Raw genomic sequence first — 17,763 nt, forward strand, 5'->3', positions numbered from 1 at the left:
GACCACCATTCCACGTGTGTTCCTTAAATTAATTCTGATCCTTGTTCTTGATATCAGCATCAATCTGAGCGCCATTGTCTACACTGCTATGGATCTGATGGAGGAACAGAGCGAGATGAGTTACGCAAGATCTCTGTTTGCGCAAAACATGTTCATTTTTATACAGGAGAATTTCGTTCTTCAAAAATATAATATTTGAGCATTAAACACGTTACACAATTCTATAACGGATTGAGGTCAATGATGTAGGTGTATAATTGTGTGTATCTGTCCTACGCCTCTTCTCGAAAACGGGGATGACCAGCGGTTTTTTCCATTCGATAGATACCCATCGTTGCTTCAGCGATTTACGATAAATTGCTTCTAGAAGGGGAACACATACCTTTGCATAATGTTTGTAGAATCTTACAGGTATCTAATCTGGTACTGATGCCTTTCCACTATTAAGCGATTGAAGTTGCTTGCATGTTTCGTGATCAGTTACCTCAATATTTGCCATTAAGATTGATTACGGTGATTGAGAGGAGGAACTGTGTTAAGTCTTCAGCGTTGAAAGAATTTGGGTTCAAATGGTTCAAATGGCTCTGAGCACTATAGGACTTAACATCTTACGTCATCAGTCCCCTAGAACTTAGAACTACTTAAACCTAACCTAAGGACATCACACAACACCCAGCCATCACGAGGCACAGAAAATCCCTGACCCAGCCGGCAATCGAACCCGGGAACCAGGGCGTGGGAAGCGAGAACGCTACCGCACGACCACGAGATGCGGGCAAAGAATTTGGGAAGACCAAATTCAGTATTTCGGCCTTCTCTCTATTATCTTCCGTTTCGGTGCCAGTACGGACTGTGAGTGAATGAACAGATAGTTTTGAACAGCTAACTGATTTTACGTAAGGCCATTGCGAGTGGTTGGGTCAGGAAGAGAACCCACAGTTTTACCCCGCCTATAAGTGTCTCGGCAACTCAGAAAACTTAAACACCCTGTAACTGAATGATTTTACACCGCAACTGTGTTTACGCAGATGGTTCAAATGTGCCTGAGTCCTAAAGACCTATAACTGCGAAGCCCCACCACCTTCCAAAGATTTCGTGATTTCCCTAAATCGCTCCAGGCAAATGCCGGGATGGTTCCTTTCAAAGGGCACGGCTGACTTCCTTCCCCGTCCTTCCCTAATCCGATGAGACCGATGACCTCGCTGTCTGGTCTCCTTCCCCAAAACAACCAACCTTCCAATGATTCGATATTTGTCTGCATATCACACAGCAAACTACCGCATACACTGAGGTATCACCTACTCTAACAATGGTGTCAACAAAGATGTCGATGCGGCGGTCCAACGCACCGCCCAGACGTTGGCTTAACTCGATTACGCTGCTGTCTGTGGGTGAACCACATATTCGTGGTTCGTATTGCAGCTGATCATTGATTAGGTACGAATCACCAGGACGGATCGCTGGTCCATGGTCGATTCCACCACTTACAGCCAAAACAATGTATAAACACATTTGAGACGACCGGTAAATTTTATAGAAATGATGGGACACACCTGTATGTTCAATTCTTTCTTTACGTCGAATATGCCATATTTATTCCCTCTTTTCAACCGTTGTGGATGTACCATTCTTTCTTGGTCTGGTGGAGACAACATACTCTGATCTGTTCGTAGCTGGACGTCCTGCGTGTTCAGTGTAAATTGCCCACGTCCCATTCGCTCCATGCTTCTGCCTCGAGCATCCGGACGCCTGCAGCACACCGTTCCTGCCGCGTCCGGAGGCCAGCACAATTACATCACTTTACTTTAACTACATTGTATGGTTCAGTCGCTGCAGTGCATAAGCACCAGACTGACGTAGTGATATTAGTTGCGACAAACCAGTTTATTTGAATGAACTTATTGCTAATGTTGACTAACTTATTAAACAGTTGGCTGCCAGGGATTTGTGGGAGTCGCCAGCAGAACATCCGTAGACGCACAGTGAAGCATAGCATTATTCTGTGGCGGCGCGCACAAGAGACAGATTGTTTATTTTTTGATTATATATAATAGTTCTGTTGTTATTGATTCAATGTTAATATGAGCTTTTCGTTGCAATAATAAAATAAAATATTATAGCCTAACTACTTCGTGAGTCTTTCTGAAGATTGTAATAAGTAGTACGTGGCTAAAGTGGTGACCCCGTATAAAGAATTTCGTTGTAGACGAAGAAATGCAGCCCAGTTCAATTTCGTCTACCAGGAGATCGGCGAGTCCGCGCGGCTCACAGAGTGTTACGGATCGGCGCGACGTTTTGCTGAAGAGCGTTGAGGAATTACGACGCGACATTGAAGAACGGGAAAACGCTGTGTTGAATTTTTCTGCGCCATCAAGTAACGGCCTTTCGACAGAGAACAGTAGCAATGTGGAATTACGCCCACCGCAGTTCATAACTGATAAACCTGAACTGTGGCTTCCAATGCTTGATCTGACTTTCCAGCATCATGGCACTGTAAACGAAGAGACGAAATTTATGATCGCCGTTAGTGCACTTGACAATAAAACGGCAACGATCAGCGCAGATATAATACTTCAGCCGCCCGCCACGCAAAAGTATACGCGTTTTAAGCAGTTACTCACTGAGCGACTACGTCGGCCGGTGGAACAACGTATCCAGCAAGTATTGCACGGTGAAAAGAGAGGAGATAAGTCACCTTCGGAATTTTGGCGGTACCTGCGAAGTTTAGTAAACGGCACCGAGTTGCCAGATACGACACTGCAACACGTATGGCGTGTGCAGTTGCCACAGGCAGAACACTTTGGCGCTCTCAGACGCACAAGATGTCTCGTCGTTGATCTCATTAGCTGACAAGGTCTACACCTCTTTAGACGTAGCGCATACGTCGCTGGTGATGTTCGGACACATCAGTACAGACTCGCAGGAAACGGCGGCGATACGACGACGCCAACAGCCGGGTGTTTCTCAACAACTGGATGACCTACGAAAACAAGTTGACGGATTGAAGCAGCAGATACCGACGTTGCTCGGAGGCAAGACAAGCACAAACAAGAAGAGCAAGGAAGATGACATTGTGTCTAAGGGGCGTATCTGCTGGTACCATCGACGATTCCGGTGCGAGGCGACGCGCTGCACATACCCTGCAATCACCCAAATGGCGACAACGGGCGGCGTTAGGCGCCGCCGGTCGCGAGTTCGAGCACCAGCGCCCACTGTTACGAGGTGAGATCGACGAGGGGCAGCTACGGGTGAGTAACCTTCCTTCTTTACCTTCGCTGTCCCATCGGCTGTTTGTTACAGACGTTAAGTCCGGCCGTGCTTATCTAGTCGACTCAGGTTCGGACGTTAGTGCATTGCCTGTTAGAAACTGTGACGTGAAGCTCCCTCCATCTCAGTCGAAACTCACAGCAGCAAACCAGACGTCGATAGCGACTTATGGAAAACGTCAGATAGAGGTAGACCTCGGGTTCCATGAAAGTTTACCATGGACTTTCGTAATTGCCCATGTGTCAGACGCAATATTGGGTGAAGATTTCTTGTTTCATTATGCACTTGAGGTATCTATTAGCTCAGTGAGCATTCGATGCGAGACACAGTGCATTAGAGGCACCCTAGGACAAAGCCCTATTTCCACGTCTGATTGCAGACAAGTAGCAAACTGCGAATACATGTCTGGTGGGCAGACAATAAAGCACAATACGGTACATCAAATCAGGACTACACCCGGTCAACCCGTGTCTCAACGCCCACACCGGTTAGCTCCGGATCGTTTTGCTGCAGCGAAGGCAGAGTTCGAAGAATTATTACGCTCGGGAAACGTCCGTAGATGCGACAGTCCGTAGTCATCTCCACTTCACCTCGTAAAGAAGAAAGATGGGACTTGGACACCATGCGGAGATTACAGGGCACTAAATACTCGTACCATCCCCGATCGTTATCCGATACCATATATCAGGGATTTTACGCACGCACTTACAGGCGTGACCGTTTTTAGCGTCATTGATTGCAAAAAAGCGTATCACCAGATACCGGTCGCACCTGCTGATATACCGAAGACGGCTTTCACGACACCATTCGGTTTATTCGAATACCTCCGTATGCCGTTCGGGTTAAAAAATGCGGCACAAACTTGGCAGCGTTTCATTGACGAAGTCCTCAAAGGTTTACCTTATTGCTTCGCGTACCTCGACGACATCTTGGTTTTTTCGTTGTCTAAGGAATTGCACGAACTACATCTAAGGACTGTTTACCAACGTATTGAGGCCTATGTCATTCCTGTCAATGAATCAAACTGTTTACTTCGACGACGTCAGGTGCCATACTCCGGATACTCAGGGACAGCAGCCGGTATCAGCCCACTGCAAGACAAACTCGACCATATGGAAGAGATGACTCGCCCCATCGACTATCGCCAACTACGCCGGTTTCTTGGAGCAGTTAACTTCTACAGACAACATCTGCCTAATGCGGCGGCCATTCAAGCACCTTTGACGTCAGCACTAGTCGGCAAGGAGGCAGTAGGCAAACGACCTTTACAGCGGACATCAGAGATGCAGATGGCATTCAACAAGATCAAAACCTGTCTACGTCAGGCAATAAGGTTGGCACATCCGGTTCCTCAAGCTCGACTAGCAATTGCTGTGGATGCGAGCCAGCAGGCTACAGGTGCAGCTCTACACCAGAAGGTGGGAGACAATTGGCAGCCCCTATGTTTCTTCTCCCGCAAGCTTACATCATCACAAGTAAAATGAAGTGCCTGTGATAGGGCTGGCAATTTATGAAGCCATCAGACATTTCTGACCGCAAGTAGAAGGCAAACCATTCACTTTTTTCACAGACCACAAGCCAATTACCTTCGCCTTCAGTAAGAACAAGGATGGTTGCTCACCACGACAATTTAGACAACTCGAGTTTATCGCCCAATTTACGACAGACCTGCAGCACATAAAAGGAGCTGAGAACGTCGTGTTAGATTTCCTGTCTAGATTGGAAACAATTTCTCAGACTATTGACTACAAGGAAATAGCTGCAGCACAGGAGACAGACCAGCAACTTGCAAAATTCTCTCGTGATAGTACGTCCGGGTTGCGCTTGCAACAAATACAACCTACGGGTGAACACTTCCGAGTTTGGTGTGACGTATCGGAAGGAAAACCGAGACCGTTCGAGTCTGAGAGATTGCGACGACAATTATTTGATAGCATCCATAGACTGGCTCATCCGGGAATAAACGCCAGCGTCAAACTAATGACAGACAGATTCGTGTGGCCCGGTATAAATGGAGACTGCCGTAATTGGGCAAAAACGTGCCTGAACTGTCAGAGGGCCAAGGTGCGACGACACGTGCACAAAGCAGTAGGAAACTTCCCACTTACCACACAACGTTTCACACATGTGCGCCTGGACATCGTGGGACCGCTTTTGCCGTCGGAAGGATACCGTTATCTCCTCACTGCGCTGGACCGCTTCACCAGATGGGCAGAGGCGATACCGTTATCGGATATTTCAGCAGAAACGATGGCACGAGTATTTCTATCATCTTGGATCGCACGTTTCGGCTGCCCTTTACAAGTCACCAAAGACCAGGGGCGTCAGTTTGAATCGACGTTGTTCTCAGAATTGGCAAACCTCTACGTGTTCCAACATCATCGCACCACAGCGTACCACCCGCAAGCAGTGGGATGGTGGAACGCTGGCATAGAACATTAAAAGCTGCATTAATGTGCCATGCACAATCTTGGTCGTCAGCGTTACCACTAGTTTTGTTGGGCCTACGCACAGCATTGAAAACGGATTTAGGGGCATCCATCGCAGAATTGGTTTATGGTGAACCCTTACGACTGCCTGCAGTATTCTTCACTGATAAAGAAGGGGCACGACAGACCGAATTGTCGTTTACATTGCAAATGGTACGAAAGCATATGGCCAGACTTCGCCCATCTCCTGTCTCGAAACACGGAGCGGTAAATACGTTCGTGCACAAAGATCTACGCTCATGTACACATGTAGGGTTTTGGAGCATGTAATGTATTCAAACATTATGAATCACCTCGAAGGGAACGATCTATTGATACGTAATCAGCATGGTTTCAGAAAACATCGTTGTTGTGCAACGCACGAAGTAATGGCCGCTATCGACAGGGGATCTCAAGTTGATTCCGTATTTCTAGATTTCCGGAAAGCTTTTGACACCGTTCCTCACAAGCGACTTCTAATCAAGCGGCGGGCCTACGGGGTATCGTCTCAGTTGTGCGACTGGATTCGTGATTTCCTGTCAGGAAGGTCGCAGTTCGTAGTAATAGACGGCAAATCATCGAGTAAAACTGAAGTGATATCAGGTGTTCCCCAGGGAAGCGTCCTTGGACCTCTGCTGTTCCTGATCTATGTAAATGACCTGGGTGACAATCTGAGCAGTTCTCTTAGGTTGTTCGTAGATGATGCTGTAATTTACCGTCTAGCAAGGTCATCCGAAGACCAGTATCAGTTGCAAAGTGATTTAGAAAAGATTGCTGAATGATGTGGCAGGTGGCAGTTGACGCTAAATAACGAAAAGTGTGAGGTGATCCACATGAGTTCCAAAAGAAATCCGTTGGAATTCGATTATTCGATAAATAGTACAATTCTCAATGCTGTCAATTCAACTAAGTACCTGGGTGTTAAAATTACGAACAACTTCAGTCGGAAAGACCACATAGATAATATTGTGGGGAAGGCGAGCCAAAGGTTGCGTTTCATTGGCAGAACACTTAGAAGATGCAACAAGTCCACTAAAGAGACAGCTTACACTACACTCGTTCGTCCTCTGTTAGAATATTGCTGCGCGGTGTGCGATCCCTACCAGGTGCGATTGACGGAGGACATCGAAAGGGTGCAAAAAAGGGCAGCTCGTTTTGTATTATCGCGTAATAGGGGAGAGAGTGTGGCCGATATGTTTCGCGAGTTGGGATGGAAGTCATTAAAGCAAAGACGTTTTTCGTCGCGGCGAGATCTATTTACGAAATTTCAGTCACCAACTTTCTTTTCCGAAAGCGAAAATATTTTTTTGAGCCCAACCTACATCGGTAGGAATGATCATCAAAATAAAATAAGAGAAACCAGAGCTCGAACAGAAAGGTTTAGGTGTTCGTTTTTCCCACGCGCTTGACGGGAGTGGAATGGTAGAGAGATAGTATGATTGTGGTTCGATGAATCCTCTGCCAAGCACTTAAATGTGAATTGCAGAGTAATCATATAGATGTAGATGTACACATGTGATGCTACGGACGGACGCTGTCAAGTCACCGCTGCAGCCTCCATATTCTGGACCTTACAGAGTGCTCTCACGGGATGAACATACTATGCAGATAGATCTAAATGGAAAGAGTCAAGTTTTTGTAACCTCCCAACAAAATATGTTCTCATTTAACCTCCCCACAAAATTCATTCACATTTAATTTAACCTCAAAACAGAAAAATTCCTAAACCTCTCAACAGTAAAAAATATAGTTATGACGTTCACATTCAGTGTAACGTCCCAACAAAATAATTTCCGTAACCTGGTAATAATACAATGTAACTAACCTCTCAATTAAATTGTCGCTCACTTATAACTTTTCAATAATTCACTGTGAATTTAACCTGGTAAATTTTGGACGTCAGCAGTGCTGAATAAAAAAAGAGAAAAATTCTTACCTCAATGAAGTCGCCGGATAACGCATATATATCTGCTCTTACAATAAATTTTTCTGGCACAGCCCTGTGCAATGCTGGCCGATATATTTGTCATTTATGAAAGGGAAAAAACTGATTTTTCTTTTGCAACAATCGGGATTATCATGGATTGGAGAAATTAGTAAATTCTTTAAATTGAAATGAATGGTTGTTAAAAGTTACTTTTTATGAGAAAGATTATTATTACGAGATTTTTAAAACATTTACATGGGACTTGAGATAACATTACTATATATGCGCGAGGCTGTTTTTTTACCTTATACAATAACACTCAGGCTGCGGCATCGCTGCACTGCGACCGGGCCACCAAACACGATACACCAGAGCACACCAGAGCAGACTGCAGACTAGCAACAACTTACTGCTACAGCTACACAGTTCGTACTGCAGTCAATACTGGTCTCTCGTCAGAGATTCTCTTATACCTTGCATATCGCAGGCAGCACATGAGCAATACATCGAAATTACATTTGCTCGGACCTCTTACATAACCCCCCACTGCGGGGGCAAAAATTTGGCAGCGATGGTGAGTCAATTGGACTTTCCATAGGCAACAAAATTTTCTATAATCTACTTAACTAAGTTTACAGTCACAGAGTATATACATATATATAAGTGCAGAACATGAAATGAAATAGAGTGCACATGTACTGAGTACAGGACATATCAAGAAATGACAAAATGTATACGCAATGAGTACAAAACATATTAACAAATGACATAAAGTGCACATGCACTGTATACATTTTTACCATTTTTCAAGAATTAGGAAAGGAAAGGGAAGGATTGCATCATGGTTGTAGCACAGTAGGTTGCACGTAGCTGCACTGAAAGTCCATATCTTTCTACAGAAGCACAACACCAAGTGAGACAATCTGAAGTTCTCTTCCCTGAAGTATTAATCAGTGTAGCCAAGACAATGAAATGTGGTATTAATATTCAATGTTATTATTTTGGTAGTACATTAGATATACCAAACAGTAGGACCATAATAACATCTCCATCGTTCAAGGTGGTGGACAGCATGATGTGTCAACACCACATTCTTGTAGAATCCATACTCTTTCACCAACGTAGAATTAGTGCAAAATCCAAATATAATGCTCCATGATCATGAGGATGGACAGGACAAACGGATATTGGAGTAATTTCTGGCAATTAGATCAGAAGATGAAGGACATTAAGTCTTATGCTAGTCATCATTGAGAATTACACTAGTCTATCAACCGATTTGAGTAATTGTTGGCACTCATTGCCTAGTTACTAAACATTTCTGTACTATGTATGGAGTATTACAGAACATTATTCATAAGTCATCTGATTACAGTAAATATTGTCACTCATTGGCCAGTTACAAACCATTTTTATGCATTATTCAGAAGTGATCATTCAAAGCAAGAGTTAATTAATGACATAGCATTTACATAATTCATCTAATTATAGTAATCATTGGCATTCATTGGCCAGTTACTAAACATGTAGCAAATATTGAATATTACAAAACACTATTCATAACTCATCTGATTGTGGTAATTATTGGCACTCATTGGCCAGTTACAAAGTATTCATATAGTTTTATAAAACATTATTCAGTATTATTCAGAAGTCATCATTCAAAATGAGAGTTAATTATTGGCATAGCACTTATAGAGTATAACAAAAATATTATTTACAGAAATTATTGGCATAGCATTTATGCATTATTACAAAACATCACTCAGTATTACTCAGAACTTATCATTCAAGTGACATAGGACATATTTAAAATGTAACACACTGTAACTATTACTCAAGGTCTGTGGTCCAATAATACATAGATATAATGGATACAACACATCTGAGAAATTTGCATTATATTTAGAACTAGAAGTATCTCTTAAACTAGTAGCATTATTTGGGACTGGTAATACATTTTTTTGTGCTAGCAATGCATTGCGTTGAGATCGATAATTAATTTCTGGGTATAAAAATATTTGCTTTTGACTTATTGCTGGAAATAAGGATTAATAACGTCATTCGTCATGAGTCAGCTGTAGCAAGGTTAGTGAACAAGTAGAGTATATGTGATCACATTCATGAATGACACACACAAATGGGTAAAAAAATGCAAGTACTAGAACAGGTTTAATGACTTGCTTATAGCACATTAATTTCATGAATAGCATCTCCTGGAAAAAATACAAAATGGATTATTCAGCTGGAAGAAGAAACGCATATTATGCTGAAAAGTAGTGAACTTCGAATTAACAGGTAATGAAACGTGTACTCAATATGTACGTACTCTAGCTGTCCTTTCCAAAACATTCAGTCATTATACCATACGACATTTCTTAACTAACAGTAAATGTAAAAACTTCATCATTATTCTCATCTGCAAAGAAAAACTTCATTATTCATATTAGCATATTCTTCATATAACTATTCATCATCATTCATTATCATCTGCAAAAAAGACACTTCATTATTCGTTATTCGTATTACCATTTACTTCATACAACTATTCACAGTATAGAGTTTCTTATCTCTAGCATATTTCATCACTAAAACTAAGATGTGTAGTTCTATCTGACAGCCTGCATCAATCGCCTCGTATTCTGAAAGAAAAATAATTAGTTAAGACTTCTATCATACAATGTGTATAGTACATTCTTATTAATGCTTGTTAATTCTGATCCATTTACTCTTCATGACAAGGTATTGCATTTTCTTCCGTTCATTCCGAAGGTGAAATTCCCATTTCATAGTAATCCACTGCGGGTTGTTTAATTTATTTCTTTTACACGTAATTGCTTTCTGAAAATGATGAATAAGGATTAATATCTTGCATTTAAATCATATACTCATCAAATAAAAACTTGTTTCTAGTGATATAATTAAGCATACAGCATAGCATGACAGAAAACGTATTATGTCAAAAACATAGAGAGCGTTCAGGTGCAAAAATGTACACAGTCTCATAATGCAGAAGCCAAAAAAAATGTAAAATAGTCAAGATATTTACATATCATAAGGAAAAATGTCAAAGTCAACTGGTGTTTGTTATATCTTAAAGATTTCGTAGTGCATACAAACAAAACAGGAAAACAATCATACATACACGAAAAATGGAAAATGTGCACGGTCTGATATATAACGACAAGAAAAGCGTCCTGCTAACCTTACCTTGCCGGGCACTTGCCAAGAAAAAATATGATAATCATCAGAAAGTAGTCACATAGATAGAATTGCATAATTGGTCATAAAATATGTAAGTTTATCTGGAAAAATGTGCACGGTCTGATGCGTAACGACAAGAAAAGCGACCTGCTAACCTTACTTTGTCGGGCACTTGCCAGGAAAAAATATGATAATCATCAGTAAGCGTTCATATAAATATAATTGCATAAGTAGTCATATAAAAATCAGGAAATGGCATTACCGTGTGATAAATCATAAAGTATGTTCATTCAATAAAGGGTTTAATATTGAAGACATGCTGATTGCCCTTGCTTTTCCTGGTTCTCAAATTTTCGACGTGTACTACATTGGGGTGAGGAATGCTGCGAATTCGATATGGACCTGCGTATAGAAGCTCAAATTTACTGCATCTACTCTTTCCTCTGTTGGATAAATAATGTGTACGTACTAATATCTTCTGTCCAATGTGAAAGTCACGGCGTGTACAAACCTGTTTTTGCTGTCTTCCCCGCCGCTCTGCGGCACGTTTGATGTTGTTGAGTGTAATGTCAATTATTTCATGGTGTCGTAGTCGACGAGATGTAGGAAAGGATACTAATTCTTTAATTTTGTTACGTGGTTCAACATTTTTCAGTATAACAGTCGGAGATAGCATAGTAGATTCATTTGGTATGGAGTTAATTACATCCTGGAATGAGAGTATGTGTATGTCCCAGTCAATATGTTTTTTATGGCAGTATATTCTACATAGTTTACCAATTTCTTTCATTAGTCGTTCACAAGGGTTCGAAGAAGCGTGATATCTGGATATATAGATCGGAGAAATGTTTCTAGCTCGTAACATACGTGTCCATAACGAAGGTCGAAACTGTGGTCCATTGTCGGAAATTACTTTCAATACATGCACTACATGAAATAAAAAATGTTTTACAAATGCTTTCGAAACAGATTTAGTAGTAGCTTTGCGTAACGGAGTGAAGGTAACAAATTTCGAAGTGAGTTCAACAGCGACAAACATGAAACAAAAACCTCTATTAGTTCTGGGAATCGGACCAAAAGTGTCTACAGCGGCCATGTGTCTCAATTTAATGGGTACAATTGGATGTAACGGAGGAATGTGTGAAGTCGTGTCTGATTTAGCTTTCTGGCAGATTTTACATGACGCTAAAACTCGTCGAATACGTTTCTCCATGTTGGCAAAATAACACTTCTGTCTCAGTATAAGAAAACATTTTCTGGCTCCGTAATGTGCGTAACTTAATTTGTTAACAAGTTCGTCAGGAATGCATAGTAACCAGTTATTGCTGTCAGGGTGAGAGCGGCGAAACAGAATGTTATAGCCTACAGTGTAATGGTTTCTGATGGTAACATTATTCCTATCTTGCCAAAGATGTTTAATTTCTTTCCATACGTTGTCTTTACTCTGCTCCTGTGCTATATCTCTTAATGACGACGAAATGAAATTTTCAAATGCAACTTGTTGAATATACATGACGCTAAAATTTGCTTGGCAGAAGTTGGTTGCGATGTCTTGCTGATTGTTTCTGAGAGAACGGGATAGTGCGTCTGCTACAATATTTTGTGTACCGGGAATATGGACAATTGTAAAATTAAATTCCTGTAAATAAAGTTTCCATCTGCTTAATCTGTCGTGTGTAAATTTAGCGGAAAGTAAAAACTGTACAGCTGTATGATCTGTATAAACGGTAGTGTGTCTTCCATAAAGAAAATGCCGAAATCCCGTAAATGCTCATACAACACCTAATGTTTCAAGTTCTGTAAGAGAATAATTGCGTTCAGCAGGTGACGGAATGCGACTCGCAAAGGCGATGGTTTTAATTACTGTAGTACCATCTTCTTCACATTCCTGAAAAATGTGTACGCCTAAAGTTGTGTTAGAACTGTCGGTGGCAATGGAAAAATTTCTAGTAAGATCTGGATGTGATAAAAGTGGTGCATTCAACAAAGCTTATTTCAGATTGACAAATTCAGACTGCGCTTGGCTATCCAACGACCAAATAGTGTTTTTACCTGTCAATTGACATAATCTAGGGGTGTCTAAAGCAGAGTAATGAATAAATTTACGAAAAAAGTTAATTAAACCCAAAAAGCTGCGTAGTTGTTTCTTTGTCGTAGGAACAGTAATGTCACGTAAAGCTTGAAGTTTTTCCGGGTCAGGCGCAATACCATCTGCTGAAATTACATTTCCAAGAAATTTTATAGAAGTTTGACCAAAGTGTCATTTGCTAAGATTAACTGTGAGTCCTTGTGCACGAAAAGTTCGTAACAGTTGTTCAAGAATCAAATTGTGTTCAGACCAGTTAGCTTCTGCAATAAGAATGTCGTCTACATACGTTGTGATTCTGTCTTTAAGTTCTGTCGGAAGTATAGTATTCAAACCGCGTATAAACGCTGCTGAAGAAATTGTTAAACCGAACGGTAATTTACAAAATTGATAACAGTCACCAAAACAGAGAAAAGCCGTGTACTTTCTTCAGTCCGGATTTAGTTGAATTTGCCAAAATCCCGATTTCAAATCTAATGTGCAATAAATAGCAGTACCATGAAATTTCTGTAGAAGTTCTTCTAGTGTCTGTGGGCGATCTGTTTCATTAATAATAATGTCATTGATGTGACGCGAATCAAGTACGAGACGAAGTAAACCATCCTTTTTCTTAACAATATGGAGCGGGTTTATGTACGGACTAACTGCCGGTTCAATAATTCCTTGGTCAAGCATAGCTTGCAATTCTTTCTTAACTTGTTCTCTGTGGATATACGGAATGGGATAATGTTTGGCTTTAAACGTGTCGTGCTGTTTAACTTGAAATTCATACATAAATCCGGACATAGTACCAGGGATGTTGTCAAAAACTGGAGCTTGCTGTAAAAGAATTTTGCGTAGTTGCGTGCGTTCGTCATCTGTATTTGCAGCGCTCTGTTTAACTTTATCAGAAATCATCTGCATAACGTCATAGTCGGCTTCGTCTGGTGTATAATAGTTGTGAACATACGTATCTGTGAACAATGTGGAATGACAGTCTATGTTACGTGATGCAGAAATGACCTCTGTACGATTTTTTGTTCTTCTACAGATAAAGAGTGCTGAAATTCCAATGCCAGTTGTACATTTTCATCCTTTAACATTAAATAGGTATTTTGAAAGTCAATAATTGCGTCGTGTTGTACCAGAAAATTCGTACCTAAAATAACGTCTGTTGTCAATAAGGGAACAATCCAAAAATTTGAGTGAAACGTATGACCTGCAATACAAAATGATAAGTGTGTCTGTAATTTTACATCTACTCCTTTACCAGATACTGCTCCTTTTACTTTAGTTTTGCCTAATGGTAATGTAGGATAGGTATTCTCTTTGTTACATTCGTTGAAAGTTTCCTCATTTATAACTGACATAGGTGATCCAGAGTCGATTACTGCTGAAAATTTGAATGATCCAATCTTTACTTCAATGATAGGGTGGGAAATGGTTTTTTGAATAACTGGTTTTTCATGCAAAACTGTGTCTCGGATGTCGTCAAAAGTAATAACGTTTTCGTGAACAAGATTCTCTGTGTCAAAAGTATTGCTTGCGTTGCTAGAAGATGCAACCTGTACTGTATCTAGTCAAATTCTTTCTGACGTGCTATTATTTCCGGGAGGATGCTGTGGCATTTCAACTATTTGTACTGTTCTGTTATTTCTTCCTGACGTATTACGTTCGGGATGATATCTACTGTCTGGTTCATTCATGATAATCTGTTGTTGCGGATGATTTTGCTGCTGGTAAGACCGACTGTTATTAAACGTACACTGAAAATTGTGCTCATTACTTTTACGTCTGTCATGATAGTCATTACTATACGGCGCGTTGCGATATGAGTTGAAATGGTGTGTTTTCTGTACGTACTGATTTCCTTGTTGCTGTGCGTTACTATTTGTTGGAGCCGACGCTATATGTGTAGGCGGCGAAACATTAAAGCTTGGTTGACCTTGCACACTACATTGATGGTTAGGTATGCTAACCGGCTGGTTTTGTTGCTGTTGTTGGGAAAAACCTCTATTGTTACCAAAATCTGGTTAGTGTTGCTGATAATTTTGACGATACTGATAGTTAAAATTTTGTCTGTTATTGAAGTTCTGGTGGTTGTCGTTCCTGGAGCGTCTATTACCTTTGCTATTGAAATAGCGTGGCTGATCGTAATTACTGTATGTTGGTTGGCCTTGGTTTTGATGTGAAAAATTTTTGTTTATGAAGGAATAATCTGATTGCTGAACTTCCAAAAGCTGTAACAGATCTCTGAATGCCGAAATATTTTCTTTCTGCTGACCCGTTAAAAGTGACACTCTTAATGATCGTGGTAACTTAGAAATACATAACTGAATAAGTGCAGATTCACTGTATGGCTCACTTAAGTACTGGTTTTGTTGGACCATGTGTTCAAAAAATTTCGTGACAGTGGGAAAATTTGAGTTCTCGTAATTCGGTAAAGTAATTAATTGATCCTTGATTCCGCGCTGTGTCGTCTTCGACCAATACGCTGACAGAAGAGCATTCTGAAATTCTTCTACCGAGTAGCATTGTCTCGCGATCGGTCTCATACGAGTTGCCGGTTCGCCTTCCAAAAAACTGCAAATAAATTCAAGTTTGTGTGTGACGGGCCAAGTTGGCGGAAAAGCAAAGCTAAATTGTTGTATCCAATCCAAGGGGTGAATCTGTGTTCTGTCATTTTTAAATACCTTAAATTTTCTCAAGGATAGAAAGTGCTTGTAATCAAAATAATCGTCTCTGTTTGTCTCAACAGGTTCAGGATTGTATGAGAATCTATTTGTCTGTCACTGTTCGGAATCTAACTCACGTACTCTCTGTAAATTACCTAAATTACACTGGCTGTGTGAGTCTGACAAATGTTCGGAGACTGGCGTATGCTGTGATGTGTTAAAGGCTGAAATATTTTTCATCTCCATCACTTCTTGCTGTAAAGATGACAATTTTCTACGTAATGTATTATTGGACGAACCTATTTCACTGATCATCTGCTGTAAATTTTGGAATTCGGGTGTTTGATTAAGCGAAACTGGTGACGTATCGTTTGATTTGGTGTCATTATTATTTTCGATAACATCAATACGACTGGCCAGTTCATCATATTTTTCAGTCAGTGCTTTTACCTGATCATCGTTTTTAGTATCACAAGCATTAATTTGTTTTCGTATTTTACGTGTGGTTTTGTTCAATTTTTTAACGTCTGCTTTGATAGCATCGGGATCCTGTATTAGTTCCAACTTTTCAAGTCTGTTGGTCATTGTCTGAAAGTCTACTGTGTGTGTGTCTGTTTTTGTTTTAAGATCGGAGATTTCATCACGCAATTCGTGTTCAACTGTTTGATAGTATTAATTTCGTCTGATACTGTAGCAATATTGTTGTCTACGTATGTTTTTGCTTTCGTAAACCATTTACGCTTATCTTCCTGTCTCTGTGCAGTAATTGTTTCCATGACTAGTTGTTTTACTTTATTCTGTTCCTGTTTTGTAGGTGGTGATTAAAACGTTCGTCAATTTGGCTGTTCTGTTGGTCAAATTTCGCGTCTACTTTTGCATCCAGTGTGCGTGAAAGTTCTGCTGACATTAATTTAAACTCGTCGCGTAACCGTGTTGCGTTTTCAGAACATTGTTTAGCGACTGCACTAATTTCATTTCTAAGTAATTTCATTGTGGCATTGTGGCATTGTCGCCTTGTATTACTTAATTCTTGTGCAACAGATCTAATTTCTTGACTACTGTTCCTAGCACAAGCCTTAATTTCCTCACGTAATTGTTCTTTAGTATCATGACATTGCGCGGCAACGGCTGTAATCTGTTCACTAAGTTGTTTGTTCTGTTCATTTAGGTTGTCGTGTTTTTCATTCAACTGTTTGAAATTTTCATTAAGGTTGTCTTGTTTTTGATTAAGTTGTTTGTTCGATTCATTAAGTCGTTTGAAATTGTCGTCTTGTTCTTTCTTAGACTGTTTGAGATTTTCATTACGTTGTAGCAATACTGCCATAACTTGATCCATGCCAAAAGTAGCGACTCTATTTTCTATGCTGTGTGTTGGTGTATCTGCATTTGTCACGTTTTGTGTAACCATTAGGTCATTCTGTGATTCTGGAAAAGGTTTGCCAATTGAAAGTGCGCTGTTGGTCACTACACCGGAATCAAATAAATCTGATGTATTCTGACTACATTGTTCATCTTCGTAAGAAAAATTTTCTGTTCACAATTCAAATTTTGCAAACCGGGTGTGTCAAACTGGGCAGCGTTCACTGTATCGGAACGTGCCGCGTCATCAATTGTTAAATTTACTGTGGACATAATTGAATTTGTTTGCCCATCATTAGGATTTAACTCAGTACTAGTGATCGGCATGCACTGATTATCTGTAACTAGACGATTATCACTATTATACTGAGTGTCGCAAATATTATCGGTCAAGCTATTCGAGTCGGCTGTTTCACTCTGCACATCGCGATGTACTGTTAACAGTTTTTCGCGGCATTTTTCACAAATCAAAATTAAGCACAAAATGAAACAAAGACGAAGCAAAAATGGAACAAACACAATTACAACAAAGAGCAATAAATTGTCGATGATCTGTGAAAGAAAGAGTGACAAATTAGTAAATGCGTTGCGCCAGATGCAAACTACATTTAAGTAAATAAGAGCAGATATATAACTGACTACTTCTCAGAAATTCACAAAGAAAATACGATGCTGGCCGGTTATCGCCAAGTGTAACCTCCCAACAAAATTTTATTCGCAGTGTAACCTCAAAACAGAAAATATTAACATTAATAATATTCACGTCAAGTGTAACCTCCCAACAAAATACGTTCTCAT

Source organism: Schistocerca piceifrons, chromosome 1 (genome assembly GCF_021461385.2).
Source record: "Schistocerca piceifrons isolate TAMUIC-IGC-003096 chromosome 1, iqSchPice1.1, whole genome shotgun sequence".
NCBI classification, from domain to species: Eukaryota; Metazoa; Arthropoda; class Insecta; order Orthoptera; family Acrididae; genus Schistocerca; species Schistocerca piceifrons.